The sequence below is a fragment of the Gorilla gorilla genome, chromosome 5 (assembly GCF_029281585.2).
Source record: "Gorilla gorilla gorilla isolate KB3781 chromosome 5, NHGRI_mGorGor1-v2.1_pri, whole genome shotgun sequence".
NCBI classification, from domain to species: Eukaryota; Metazoa; Chordata; class Mammalia; order Primates; family Hominidae; genus Gorilla; species Gorilla gorilla.
The window spans coordinates 101,444,082-101,460,387 of record NC_073229.2 but is presented as its reverse complement, the minus strand read 5'-3'; the positions used below and the strand labels follow the sequence as shown (position 1 = coordinate 101,460,387).

The 16,306-nt window shown below is 35.6% G+C and overlaps 1 long non-coding RNA gene across 5 annotated transcripts in view; it reads left to right on the top strand.

The window, feature by feature from the left end:
- The window catches only part of LOC129534579 (uncharacterized), a 576,108-nt gene that overhangs the window by 13,921 nt on the left and 545,881 nt on the right, over nt 1-16,306 (top strand). For all 5 annotated transcript variants that reach the window (XR_010134293.1, XR_010134296.1, XR_008681219.2 and 2 more), the window contains exon 2: nt 4,437-4,549. This is a non-coding gene — a long non-coding RNA (uncharacterized lncRNA). The remainder of the gene's footprint in view (nt 1-4,436; nt 4,550-16,306) is intronic.

The window sequence follows — 16,306 nt, the reverse complement described above, 5'->3', positions numbered from 1 at the left end:
CTCTGTATGTCCATGAGTTTAAATTGTTTTGATTTTTAGATTCCACAAATTAATGAGAACATGTGATGCTTGTCTTTCTGTGCCTGGGTTATTTCACTTAACATAATGATTTCCAATTCTTTCCATGTTGTTGCAAATGAAAGGATCTCATTTGTTTTTAAGGCTGAAAAATGCTACATTGTGTATATGTACTGCATTTTCTTTATCCATTCATCTGTTGATGGACACTTGGGTTGCTTCCAAATCTTATTTATTGTGAGCAGTGCTGAAACAAATATGAGAGTGCAGGTCTCTCTTTGATATACTAATTTCCTTTATTTTAGGTCTATACCCAGCAGTGGAATTACTGGATCATGTGGTAACTCTAGTTTTGTTTTTTTGAGGAATTTCCAAATGGTTGTCAATAGTTGTACTAATTTACATTTCCACTAACAGTGTACCAGAGTTCCCTTTTGCCCACATGCTCACCAGCATTTGTTATTGCCTGTCTTTTGGATAAAAGCCATTTTAACTAAGGTGAGATAACATGTCATTGTAGCTTTTATTTGCACTTCCTTGATGATCACATGTGATCATTTCAAGTTAAAAAGCTTCTACACAGCAAAGAAAACCATCAACAAAGTGAAGAGACAATCCACAGAATGGGAGAAAATATTTGCAAACTACCCATCTGACAAGGGATTAATAACCAGAATATAGAAGTAGCTCAAACAACTTATAGGAAAAGACCTAATAATCTAAACAAAAAAATAGGCAGACAATTTGGATAGACATTCCTCAAAAGAAGACATATAAATGGGAAACGGGCATATGAAAAAGTGCTCAACATCGATTATCAGATTTATTGAAAGTACAAATAAGTAAAAATGGAATGATAATTATAAGTGTCATTTTTCTACTGTTATGTGTATTCGATTTTGTACTCATACTATTTTATATATTACAATTTTATTGTATTTCAAGTGTTGATAAAGTAATTCTCTGTCAAGATATTTATTTTTTCAAAACTTTTACAATTATTTCATCTCTTAATTTTTCTTGGAATACTATGTACTTAATTTGCTGTATTACACTTCCCTATAATTAGATTGAAATTTTAATTATCTGAGGATTGAGTCTATAAACTAATTGGAATTGCTGTAATTTTAATACTGAGAAATAAGAAATGTCTACTTATGTAAATCACTGCTTTTAGTAATTAATAAAATTTTCATAACTACAAGTTGGTCACAAATATTTTGTTGAATTTCTTTCTACGTATTTTAGCATCTTTTAAAGTTCGTTTTTGTTACTGTAAATGGATTCTGTGTTCCATAAAAACAAAATTGATTATGACTGGCATAGAAAAGTGACTGGGTTTTCAATATTTATGACACATTCAAGACTTTCTGCTCAACTCACTTGTTAATTCTAGGACTTTATCAGGTTTTTGGGGGTGTTTTCAATATACCCGTGTTTTACATTAATTTCATCACCTTTTCTCCAATGGCTACTCTCCATGTTTATGTTTGGTTTTATCTAGATCTTTCAGAAAAAGTCATCAAATAATAATCATGAAGAATTTTTTATGTGAATGTTGATATTAACTGGAATTTATTTAGTGTTTTATTATTTTTCTGTTATTTAAAAAAAGGTAGTACTGGAGGCAGAGCAAGATGGCAGAATAGAAAACTCCTCCAAAATTGCTGATGCCATCCCTCCTTCATCCCCAGCAACAGCAGCTTGGTGCAGAGGCATTGAATTGAGAGCTGTTCTGTTAGAGCAGAAAGAAGACCCAGACTAAACTCAGCTGATGCTCACCCACAGCGGGCCCTGGGCAAGACCTAGCACTGTGCTAGCTTCAGGTCTGACCCAGCTCAGTCATAGTTGTGATGGCGACAAGGGTGCTTGTGTCACTCCAACCCCAGCTTTAGGTGGCTCAGAACAGAGAGAGAGACTGTATGTTTTGGGAAAAGTAAGGGAAGAGAACAAGTGGCTCTGCCTGGTAATCCAGAGACTTCTTCTCTATCTTATACAAGATCATCAAAGAAGTACCTCTACAAGTCTGCAAGAACAATAGTGTTACTGAGTTTGGGGTGTTCCCTAAAGCAGAAACAGCTTAGATTGCAACACCCTAGTGATTTCAAGTATCTAAAAGGCCTTCTTAAAACAAACGGTTTGTATCCAAAAGACAGGCAATAACAAATGCTGAAAAGTATGTGGACAAAAGGGAACTGTTGGTGGGAATGTAAATTAGTACAACCACTACGGAGAACAGTTTGGAAATTACTCAGGAAACTAAACATTGCAAACGTATGATCCAGCAATCCCACTGCTGGGTATGAGCCCAAAAGAAAGAAATTCGGTATATCCAAGAGATATCTACACTCCATAGCTATCAACTGGAAGCAACCTAAGTGTCCATCAACAGATGAATGGATAAAGAAACTGTGGTACATAGACACAATGTATATTATTCAGCTTATAAAAGAATGAGATCCAGCCACTTGCAACAACGTAGATGGAACTGGAGATCATTATGTTAAGTGAAATAAGCCAGACACAGAAAGACAAACATCTCATGCTCTCACTTATTTGTGTGATCTAAAAAACAAAACAATTGAACTCATGAAGATAAAGAATAGAAGAATGGTTACCAGAGAATATGAAGGGTAGTGGGGGGTTTTGGGGTAGTTGCGGATGGTTATGGATACAAAATATCGAAAGAATTAATAAGACCTACTATTTGATATCACTGCCAGGTGACTATGGTCAATAGTAACTGCACATTTTAAAATAATAGTGTAATTAGATTGTTTGCAAGTCAATGGATAAATGCTGGAGGGGATGGATACTCTATTTTTCATGATATGCTTATTTCACATTGCATCCCTGTGTCAAAACATCTCTTGTACTCCATAAATATGTACACCTACTATGTTTCCACAAAAATTAAAATTTTAAAAATTAAAAAATAAACTATAGACACTTTTTAAAAAGAGATAATATTTACCAAATTTAAATAATAGTTTAGTTCCAGTTTTATCAGATTCCTTTTAAGAATCAATTCTGATTTTATTGGCTTTTGACATGTATTGTCATTAATTGTTACCAATTTATGAATATTATTGATCAATACGTTGATGCAATAAATAAAAATAATATATTTTCTTCTCTTACATGATCATCACATCTCACTATCAAGGCCCATGTTATTTTATGAATATTCCATTAATGTGGTCTTAATACAGTAAACATAATACAGTTTTCTTTAATACAGTACAATTTCAGATATTGTATTTCTAAGTTTTGTTTTGTTTTGGTTTTTTTAGACGGAGTCTCACTCTGTTGCCCGGGCTGGAGTGCAATGGTGTGATCTCGGCTCACTGCATGCAACCTCTACCTCCTGGGTTCAAGCGATTCTTCTGCCTCAGCCTCCTGAGTAGCTGGGATTACAAACACGCACCACCGTGCCGGGCTAATTTTTTTTTTTTTTGTACTTTTAATAGAGATGGGGTTTCACCATGTTGGTCAGGCTGGTCTCAAACTTGTGACCTCGTGATTGGCCGGCCTCAGCCTCCCAAAGTGCTGGGATTACAGGCGTGAGCCACTGCACCCAGCAGTTTCTAAGTTTTAATCGCTCATTGTTTTATCCTTCTATGATTGGTTTCTGGTTTATTGCATTGTGGGCAACTATTATAGTTCACATAATATTTTAAGAAAATGCAAAAAAAAAAAAAAAAAATTAGCCGGGCATGGTGGTGGGCGCATGTAGTCCCAGCTACTCAGGAGGCTGAAGTAGGAGAATCGCCGTGAACATGCGAGGTGGAGCTTGCAGTGAGCCGAGATCGGATTGCGCCACTGCACTCCAGCCTGGGCGACAGAGCGAGACTCCATCTCGAGAAAAAAAAAAAAAAAAAGAGGTTACTGATACTGACCCTGTGGCCTAATATAGCATCCATTCATTTCAGAATGGGGATACTTGAAAAGTTTTAGTTTTGTAAGATACAAATTTTCAAGTTTAACATATTATCTTCATTCTTTATATCTTTATTTATTGTGTGTTTGTTATGTCAAAGTTGTTTGAATACAGTTAAATTCATCACAAAACTGTGCTTCCATTAATAGCTTACGTGTTTACTGAGTTTTTATTGTGCATAATTTGATCCATTAGTATCTTTGTATGAAATTTCTTAAATATTATATGAAGAATCCCACCCTTTTATTGTATACAGTTGTCCTTAAAAATGCATTGAATCATTGATTATATTTTCCCTTGAATTTGAATTGGTAATTACATACCAATGTAATTTTCTTTATGTTGGTATGCATTTGAGAATGCTTTATGATTTTACTTTTAACAATTGTCATTTTATTGTAGTTATGTTTTTTATCAGCCAGAAAGATTAGAAATAAAATGTTGTTCATTAAAACTTTTTTTTTTTTTTTTGAGACAGAGTCTCACTGTGTCAGCCAGGCTGGAGTGGCATGATCTCGGCTCACTGCAACCTCCGTCTCCTGGGCTCAAGCAATTCTCCTGCCTCAGCCTCCGGAGTAGCTGGGATTACAGGTATGTGCCACCATGGCTGGTTAATTTTTGTATTTTTAGTAGAGACAGGGTTTCACCATGTTGTCTAGGCTGGTCTTGAACTCCTGACCTCAGGTAATTCGCCTGCCTCGGCCTCCCAAAGTGCTGGGATTACAGGTGTGAACCACTATGCCCGGCCAAAACTTTTTCTTACCTTTAAAGTTTTTTCTCTTACTTAAAAGTCTTATCTATGCTGTTCCAGTAATTACATTATTTTTTATTTATTTCACTATGCCAAAGAAAATATAGAAAATTTATAATATAGTCTGTATACTTAAAATCTCATATTACCACTCTTAAATTATTATTTTTATTTTTACATTGCATATCTTGCAGTGGACATATATTGTTTTATCTTTTAAGCACTGCTTCCTTATTAAAGAGTAGTCTCTTATCTTGGCCAATTACTCCTTTCTACCCTGCAGATATCTCTTTCCAACAGGAATGTTGTTTGTAGTGTATTGTCTAGGTGGTCATGGTTAATTTGCACTGTGGCTGGTCCCTAAGCAAAGACAGGCTAACCTGAATTCTTCTTCACAAATTTTAGAAGTGTGTCAAAAGATCATGTTAAACTATATTTAACATGTAATATATAAAATATATTATGGAGCAAAAATGTGAATTATGAAGTATGGGAAGTGCTTGCACTTGCTTATGATTCTGATTCTAGACCTTTGGGAAGATGCCAGTCTAAGAGAAGAAATGGAATAATAATCAAAGAGAAACAGAAATAGAGATAGAGATGTGGTCTTGTTGTTTGAACCCCAAACTTCTAACATTCTTGAGCTCCAGTTGTTTGTCTTTCCTGTTGTTGTGTTAACCATTCAGTCAATTCCCTAGACTTAACATGAAAAGATGGCTTCTGATGGGGCCAATGGCTTCTGATCCAGGCCAGTGGAGTCTGGATAGCTCTCTAAATAATTCAAAAGCCTTAAGGATAACCTCTTGATTAAAGCCTTATGTAACTAAACCCAATAGCAAACACAGGCAAATTCAGGAAAAAAGGTATATATATGCCTTTACGCATATACATACATATATGTGTGTGTTTGTATTATCTCTCTCTCTATATACACACACGTATATGATATATATAACATGTATATATAACATATATAAACATACACACACGCACACATACTTTCTGTTAAACAAGCACACTTTTGTTTCTAGCATCTTAGAGCACTTTGGCCAAATTCTTAGCATATATTAAAGGTAATTTAAGATAAGACATTTACAACAAGATACTATCATATGCATTCTTTTTATTATGGATACATTTTGTTTGTTTGTTCATAAATTTGTGTTAGCTCACACTTCCTATCTCTCATTTTATATATATATATATATATATATATATACATACATATACACACACACATATATATGTATACACACACACACATATATATGTATGTATATATGCACAGGGTACACAGTTTAATTGTTCCTCCATTCATTGCATTGTGTAAAAAATCATTCAGATAATTCTTCCTCTGTATGATTAAAAAAAATAAAAAGCTGATGGGTTGAAGAAGTTTAATTTGGATTGATTTGAACTTATACTAAGGAAGTTTATTAGGTGAACAAAAATTTGTTCATCCCTTAATAATTCTGAAAACATTTCTGAAAATAAGTAACACCACTTCTGATCTTAATGGAATCTTAATAAAAGTGGCAGAGTACTTTTATTTGAAATATGACCTTTTCTAAAGTTGATCCATTGTAGTTCATCACCATTTTACATAAATGATGCAGTTTCACTAATTAGTGAAAAGTTTAACTTGTTTCATTTTAATTCAGAAAAATGTGCCATATTTTCAAGACTTAAATGGTGATTGGCCTAGATCTGAATGCTATTACTTACTGCTTGTCTAATAACTGCAGCTCATTAAAAAAAAAAAATAAAGAAAGCAGTATCCACTTCACTGTAGCATAGTAAATGAGGATTTTTATCTGTAAGCAGGTCGTAATTGAGTAATTTGGGCAGCTTTGATAATTAATTTCCAGAATTATGTAGTTTTTCCACAGCTGTGAGTCCAATATCTTAGTAAAGTATTACAGAAAATTTATATATATATATAGTTAATTTTTCTGTGATTATGAAAAGCAAAGACACAAATTATAGAAAGGTCAATTTATAAGACAACTATAATTTTTAGAACCTAGTTGAGCTTTTACTATTTTGGCTTTCTCATAATTATGTTAAGCCAGGTATCCTTAAATTGGATTCAATCGTTTAGAAAGTCCTTGAATTTGGAAAGGAATAAATGCATCTTTATTTTCACTAATTTCTAATTGAAATTCAGATTTTTTAAACGATTTAGGTAAAATATTTAAATAATATTACTAATAGTACAATAGCAAAGACATGGAATGAACCTGAGTGTTCATCATTGGATGAATGGATAAAGAAAATGTGGTACATATACACCATGGAATTCTATGCAGCCATAAAAAGCAATACAATCATGCCCTTTGCAGTGACATGGATACAGCTGGAGGCCATTATCTTAACTGAATATATGCCAGAACAGAAAACCAAATATCGCATATTCTCACTTATAAGTGGGAGCTAAACATTGAGTATTCATGGATGCAAGGATAAAATCAATAGACCCAGTGGACTACTAGCAGGAAAGGGAGGAAAGGAGAGTTGAAAAATTGCCCCTTGGGTACTATGCTCATGACCCGGATGACAGGATTTATACCCTAAACCTCAGCATCATGCAATATACCTATGTAACAAACCTGTGTATGTATGTTCTGTATCTAAAATAAGGTTGAAATTATAAAATAATAATAATAGTAATATTATCAGAGTCTGTAATTTGTCATCAATAGAAATTATATTTCTCCATAACATAGAACAGAAAGTACTATTTACATTCATAGTCACTTCAGAGTTATAGTAGTTATTAGACCATCTCCAATGTCTTGCAATTTTGTGCTTTAATAAAGAAGCATATATATTACCATACCGCAAATGCAAATACATTTTGAATGTTTTGATACCTGCACTTCAAAATTACTGTTTGTATTTACATATATATTTTTTTGAAACAGAGTCTTGCTCTGTCGCCCAGGCTGCCATGCAATGGTGCGATCTCAGCTCACTGCAACCTCCATCTCCCAGGTTCAAGTGAGTCTCCTGCCTCAGCCTCCCCAGTAGCTGGGATTACAGGTGCCCACCACTACGCCTGGCTAATTTTGTATTATTTTTAGTACAGATTGGGTTTCACCCTGTTGGCCAGGCTGGTCTCGAACTCCTGGCCTCAAGTGATCCACCTGCCTCAGCCTCCAAAAGTGCTGGGATTACAGGAGTGAGGTACTACATCCGGCCTGTATTTATAATTTATATGTTATTTTATGCATTTAAAAACATTATGGTCTGGTATGGTGGTACACATCTGTAATCCTAGCAGTTTGGGAGGCAAAGGTGGGCAGATGGCTTGAGCCCACAAGTTTGAGACCAGCATGCGCAACATGGTGAATCCTCATGTCTACAAACATAAAAAAATTAGCCAGATGTGGTAGTGTACATCTGTAGTCTCAGTTACTTGGGAGGCTTAGGTGGGAGAATCAACTGAGCCCAGGGAGGTCCAGGCTGCAGTAAGCCGAGATCACATTACTGTACTCCAGCCTGGGCAAGAGTTGAGACTCCAACTCAAAAAAAAAAAAAAAAAAAAAAATATATATATATATATATAGAGAGAGAGAGAGAGAGAGAGAGCTATATATAATATGTATTATATATGGTTTATAATATATCTATTGTACTATATATAATAATGTATATTATATATTATAATATATTAATTATATGTAATATATAGAGAGAACTCTATATATGTCATATATATGGTGTATGTATATATATATATATATATATATATGTGCCATGGTCATAACAAAAGATTAAGAACTCTTGTTACAAACTCATGAAAAATGAAAAAAGTAAGAAAAAGGAATAAAAGATATTTTTCAAGGACCATTTCATTTTTATTTTTTATGAACATATTGCTATTTTTACTTCAAAAATGTTTATATTTTTATTAGAAATAGAACACAAATACATTAGTTACATACCATGATTTACATAATACATTCTATAAGTAAGATTAGTTAAGAAAAGTTAAGATTAAAAAACTACTCATGGACCTTGCATTTACCAATAGAGGTTAAAATTCATCAATAAAAGCAAAAACACTCAAAACAATATTTAGTGTTTTACACTTATAGATACATTTTATTTGACAGTGACTGCATGATAAAACATTTATACATAATCAATTTTAAAAGTCTGTTTAAAAAATGCGCTGTAGATGTGCACAACTTTATGAAAATTCAACATTAAAAATTACAGTGTTCATAATAGGTACTTCAGGCCTGATTACAAAAGCATATTCTGAAAAGTTTTTAAAATGTGTTCTTTTTGTATAATTTCTTATTTAAATCTCATTAAATAAGGGAATGTTTATTAAAACTTCAAACTAATGTATTCAATGTTTCTACCAATTGAAGATGATATTTTCAGCAGAATTAAATGACAGATGTTTGAGTTGATGGGTATCTCAATTATGCTGATTTGGTCATTACACATTGTATGCATATATCAAAACATCACCTGTATCCCATAAATATATACAATTATTATGTATCAATAAAAATAAAACGTACATTTATGGTATTTCTACATCTATCTATTTGCAGAATTACATTCCATTTTCACAAGACCAGATATTTTGCATAAATTAGAGCATAACTCAGAACTCTTTTTAAAACTTTCAATTACTGTGAATACATAATACTTAGACATATTTATAGGGCACCTGTAATATTTTGACCCAAGTATATAATATGTAACGATAAAAATCAGGATAATTGGAATATTCATCACCTTAAGTATTTATCATTTCTTTTTATTAGCAAAATTCTAATTCCACTCTTAGTTATTTCAAAATATACAGTAAGTTATTGTTAGCTATCATCACCTCATGTGCTACTAAACACTAGATCTTATTCCTTCCATCTAACTGTATTTTTGTACCCATTAATCGTCCCCCTTTCCTCCCCTCCCCACTACTCTTCCCAGTCTCTGGTAACCATCATTCTACTTTCTATTTCCGTGAATTAAATTACATTTTAGCTCCCACATGGGAGTGAGAACATGTGATATTTGTCTATCTGTGCATGGTTTATTTCACTTAACATAATATCCTCCAGGTTCATTCATGTTGCCATGAATGACAGGATTTCATTCTGTTTTATGGTTGGATAATATTCCATTGTGTATATGTACTACATTTTCTTTATCCATTCATCTAATGATGGACACTTACGTTGATTCCATTATCCTGGCTACTGTTAATAGTGCTGCAATATATTTGAGAGTGCAGACATCTCTTTGATAATACTGATTTTCTTTCTTTTGGATACATACCCAGTGGTCGATCCATGGTAGTTCTATTTTTAGTTTTTTTTTGAGAAAACTACATGCTGTTCTCCACAGTGGCTTTATTAATTTACATTCCCACCAACAGTGCATGAAGGTTCCTTTTTTTCCACATCTTCACCAGCATCCATTATTGCCTTTTTTTTTCCTGTAGGATTTTACTTTAGTTTTAATTGACATTTTGCACAAAAGCACAGAACAGTAACTATTTCAATGGTTTCATGTTACAAGATTACAAAATTCTTAAACAGTTACAGTATTCTACATCAATTATTTCACATTAAATACCTGATTAAAAAAAATCAGTGCTTGAATGAAGCACAAGATAAACACGTCAATTTAATAACAAATAAAATTGAATCTAGCATGTTAAAATAAATATCAATAACCACTTTAAGTATGAAAGTATCATTTCAATACGGGGACACAGATCACCAAGGGTACAAACTAATAGCAGCATTTTCAAAGCTGAGATGAAATTTGTGTAAACACACATTGGCCCATACAGTGAACATGTCCTTCTGTTCCTTGGGCCCTCCCGCCGTAGGGCTGAAAGGAGATCCTGCTGGCCCTCTCTTAGATTCCAAATATGAGAAAATCTGCCTCAGGTTGCAGACCACAGGCTGGAAACACTTAAGTGCAGCACAAGGAGATTAATGTGTCTGAGCAGGTTGGAGCCCTTTTTGTGATGGGCCGACTAGTAACATTTCCAATGCATACCTAGGGTCTTCCAAGCCAAGGGTGCACATAGTAACAGGTCGTCTACCTGATGTGACCCTGACTTCAAGGAGAGACCTGAGTGCAGGACCAGATACAGATGAGGATTGATTGATGGCCCAAGCTCCCCACAGCTGACACCACTTTTCAACCAGAGAATTCTAGGCCAACCCAGATGGAATACACACACACACACACACACACACACACACACACACACACACACACACAACCATTTGTGATTCTTAGCCCGCTATGACCAAATAGCTCTTAAATACAGAATGTCTACAGTGTAAGTCTCCCTTTTATTAGTATTTTCAAGCATTAATAATTAGTTCTTTCCAGTGTGATTCTTACAGATACTCACAAGCTAACCATGTTTTCTTTCTTGTAAGCACTCCATCTTTAACAATGAACTTTGGAAACTTCAGGTCTTACTTTTAACAAGTACAGTTGGAAAAGAAATACCAAGAAGCAGACTCAGTGGTAAATTATTAAGGTGGTGCAAAAGTAATTGTGTTTCTATCATTGTTTTTAATGACAAAAATTGCAATTACTTTTGCATCAACCTAATATTTGCATTACAGTGTTAGGAAAAAATAATTGCTAGTGGATTTTTTTTCTAAATAATTTAGGGTTTAGCATTTACCAACTGTTCAGACCAAAAGTCATTTCCAAGTAGGAAAGCTCTTTATCCAGCTTCTGCACTGGCAGTTGTGCAACGTAACTTAACCTATTCCCAAATGATTATGGAAGAACTTATTTGCTTGGCTGTTACTGATGCTAAATGGGCTTATAGACCTAAAATGCCATAAGGATGGCTGTTACAAGGAGGATGCTAAAATTGCTTCCTATCAACACCAGGTTCTGCCTGCGCAGCACTTCGTATGGCCAGCTCTGCTCTGGAGAACCCACAGGGCTCAGGGCCTCTGCCTGCTCCAAGAGGCTGCATAGGTCAAAGCATAGCTACCATAACACAAGATGCAACATCTTCCCTGGCCCCTTGACTATCTTTTCAATAAAAGCCATTATAACTAGGATGGGATGATGTCTCATTTGTGGTTTTGATTTGTATTTCTCCGATGACCAGTGATATTGAGCACCTTTTCATATGCCTGTTTGTCATTTGTATGTCTTCTTTTGAGAAATGTCTATTCATATCTTTTGCCCATTTTAAAAATCAGATTATTTGTTTTTCCCTATTGAGTTGTTTGACGTCTGTATATATTTTGACTTTTAATCCATTGTCAATTGGGTAGTTGGTAAATATTTTATCTCATTCCATGGGTTGTCTCTTCACTTGGCTGATTGTTCTCTTTGCTCACAGAAGTTTTTTAGGTTGATGTGATCCCATACTTCTAATTTTGCTTCTGTGGCCTGTGCTTTTGAAGTCTTATTCAAGAAATTGTTGCCTAGACCGTTTTTCCAGAGTGCTTCTCTAATGTTTTCATTTAGTAGTTTCATCAAGAGATTCAAGGACAAAATCCATGTGATCATTTTAATAGATGTTGGAAAATCTATTTTGATAAAATTCAACATCCCTTTGTGATAAAAACTCTCAAAAAACAGAGTAGAAAAGGAACATACCCCAACACGATAAAATCCATACACAACAAGCCCACAGCTAGTAGCTAGTGTCATACTTAATTGGGTAAAATGGTCAGACAGCCTTTCCTCTAAGACAGACACTCACTTTTACTACTTTTGTTCAACATAGTATTGGAGATCTTAGCTAGAACAATTAGACAAAATAAATAAATAAAACACATTCAAATTGGAAAGGAACAAGTCAAATTATTCTTGTCTGTCCATGACATAATCTTATATTTAGAAAAACCTAAAGAATCTGCAAAAAAAAAGTTAGAAGTGATAAACAAGTTCAGTAAAGTTGCAGAATAAAAAAAACATACAAAATTAGTAATATTTCTATATGCCAACAGTGAACAATCTGAAAAAGAAATCAAGAAAGCAATCCCATTTACAATAGTTACAAATAAAATAAAATACCAAAGAATAAACTGAACCAAAAAAGTAAAATAAAATCTCTACAATGAAAACAATAAAATATTGATGAAAGAAATTGAAAAGGACACAAAATTGGAAAGACATCCCATGATCGTGGATTGGAAGAATGAATATTGTTAAAATGTTTATATTTCCTAAAGCAATCTATGTATTCAATGCAATGCCTATCAAAATACCAATTACATTCTTCACAGAAATAGAAAATAATAATCTTAAAATTTACATGAAACCAAAAAAAGACCCAGAATAGCCAAAACGATCCTAAGCAAAACGAATAAAGCTGGGAGGGTGCAGCAGGATGGTGGAATGGAAGCCTACATCATTTATCAACCTGCAGGAACACCAGATTTTAACAACTATCTGCACATAGAAAAGCACCATTGCAATAGCCAAAAATCAGGTAAAAAAAAAATTACAGTATCTAGTTTTAACTGAAAATCTCTAAAAGGGGTATTTAGGACAGGGTAGACAGTTTTCAATTGCCACTACTTCCCCATCTCCTGGCAGCAGCCATGTGGCATGGAGAGTTTGTGCACTGGGGAGAGGGAAAGCATAGCAACTGGGAGACTTTACATTGGACTTAGTGCTTCCTTGTCATAGCAGAGAGGAAAGCTGCTCTGGGCTTAGCCAGTGCCCACACAGGGAGGGAGCATTAGGACCAGACCTAGCCAGAGGGGAAGTGCCCATCCCAGTGGTCAAAACTTGAGTTTCTCAGCAAGCCTTGCCACTGCACACCAAAGTGCTCTTGGGTCCTATGTAAACTTGAAAGTCAGTATAGAACACTAGGACTGTAATTCCTAGGCAACCTTTACTACTGAGCTGGGCTCAGAGCCAGTGAACTAGGCTGGCATGTGACCTAGAGAGATAACGAGCTGACATGGTTAAGGGAGTGCTTGTGCCATTTCACCCCCTACTGCATGCAGTGCAGCTAACAGCAAAGAAAGTGACTTCTTCCTTCTGTTTAAGGAGAGGAGAGTGAACAGTAATGAGGACTTTGTATGTATCTTTGATACTAGCTCAGACACAGTAGGATAAGGGCACTGGGCAGGGTCGTGAGGCACCCATTCCAGTGTCTGGCTCATGGACAACATTTCTAGATATACCCTGGGCCAAAAGCCAAAAGGGAATCTGCTACCCTGAAGGACAGGAACTATGAATAGTTCTGGCAGGATTCATCACCTGCTGATTAAAGAGCCCTTGGGCCCTGAATAACCAGCAGCAATACCCAGATAGGGTAAACATTGTTTTCTTTCAGCACTTTATGTCATGCCACTCTCTCCTGGTCTGTAAGGTTGCCGCTTAAAAGTCTGCTGCCAGACATATTGGAGCTCCATTGCAGGTTGTTTCATTTTTCTTGCTATTTTAAGGATCCTTTCTTTATCCTTGATCTTCAGGAGTTTTATTATTAAACACCATCAGATAGCCTTCTTTTGGTTAAATCTGCTTGATGTTCTATAACCTTCTTGTACTTGGATATTGATATCGTTGTCTAGTTTTGGGAAGTTCTGTTATTATCCCTTTAAATAAACTTTAAGGGATACACCATAGACCTTGGACTATACACGATAGGTCTTGGACACCATAGACCTAGTACACCATAGACCTTGGACTCTGAGACATGCTTATTTCAGGTATGACCCATCACATTCCCAACTGTGGTGATTGTGAAAGACTCCTATTTGACAATTGCAGAGGTAAAGGGGACTTTGTCTTGAACCTTAGGTACCAGCTAAGCCACAGTGGGGTAGAGAAACAGGCAGGCTCTTGGTGTCCCTGAGTCCAGGCATAGGCTCTTAGAGAGTATTTCTGGACCTGCCCTGGACCAGAGGGGATTTCACTTCCCTGAAGGGTGAATCACAGGCCTGGTGGCATTCACCACGAGCTGACTGAAGAACCTCGGCAGTGTCATGGCAGAAGCTCCCATGGGCTGCTGCTGGTGGTGGCCACAGGGAGAGGTTCCTCTGCCTGTGGAAAGGGAAGGGAAGGGCAAGAAGGACCTTGTATTGTGGTTTGAATGCCAGTTTAGCCACAGTAACGTAGAATATCAGGTAAATTTCTAAGGTTTTTGATTCTAATCCTTGGCTGCCAGTCATCATCTCTGGACTTGCCTGGGGCCAGAGGAAGCTTGCTGCCCTGAAGGGGAGAACACAAACATAGCTGGCTTCATTACCTGCTAATCATAGAGCTCTAGGGCCTTGAGTGAACATAAGTAGTAGTTAGGTAGTGGTTACAGCGAGCCTTGTGTGACACCTAGTGCTGTGCTGGCTTCAGTTTTGAATCAGCTTAATCCTATTGGTGGTGGCCACAGGGGCGCTTGCATCATGACACCACTAGTTGGAGGCAGCTCAGCACAGAAGGAGAGACTGTTTGTTTGGGAGAAAGTAATGGAAAAGAAAAATAATTTCTTCCTAATAATCAAGAGAATTCTTCTGGGTCTTATCCAACACCAAGAAGGCTGTTCCTCCATGAGTCTGCAAAAGCCACACTGTTACTGAGCTTGGGGCTCAAGTCCCTTTGAATGCCTGGGAAGCCTTCTCAAGAAGAAAAGACACAAAACAGCCCAGACTGTGAAGACTACAATAAATACCAAACTCTTTAATGCCTGGACATATGAGCATCCACAAGCATTAAGATCATCCAGGAAAACATGACCTCACCAGATGAGCTAAATAAGGCACAAGGGACCAATGTCAAGGAAACAGAGATATGTGACCTTTCAGAGAGAGAAGTAAAAATAGATATCTTGAGGAAACTCGAAGAAATTAAAGATAACACAGATAAGAACTTCAGGGTTTTATCAGATAAATTTAACAAAGAGATTGGAATAATTTTCTAAAATCAAGCAGAAATTCTGGCATTTCAAATGCAATTGGCATACTAAAGAATGCATGACAGTTCTTTAATAGCAATATTAATCAAGCAGAAGAAAGAGTTAGTGAGCTTGAAGACGGGGCATCTGAAAATACACAGATAAAGGAGATAAAAGAAAAAATGATAAAATACACCTCTGAGATCTAGAAAATAGCCTCAAAAAGGCAAATCTAAGAGTTACTGGCCTTTAAGAGGAAGTAGAGAAAGAGATTGGTGTAGAAAGTTTATTTAAAGGGGTAATAACAAAGAACCTCCCAAAACTAGACAACGATATCAATATCCAAGTACAAGAAGGTTATAGAACATCAAGCAGATTTAACCAAAAGAAGGCTATCTGATGGTGTTTAATAATAAAACTCCTGAAGATCAAGGATAAAGAAAGGATCCTAAAAATAGCAAGAAAAATGAAACAACCTGCAGTGGAGCTCCAATATGTCTGGCAGCAGACTTTTAAGTGGCAACCTTACAGACCAGGAGAGAGTGGCATGACATAAAGTGCTGAAAGAAAACAATGTTTACCCTAGAATAGCATATCTGCTGAAAATATCCTTCAACCATAAAGGAGAAATAAAGACTTTCCCAGAAGACAAAAGTCGAGGGCTTTCATTAACAGGAGACTTGTACTAAAAGAAATGCTAATAGGAGTTCTTCAGTATGAAAGAAAAGGTTGC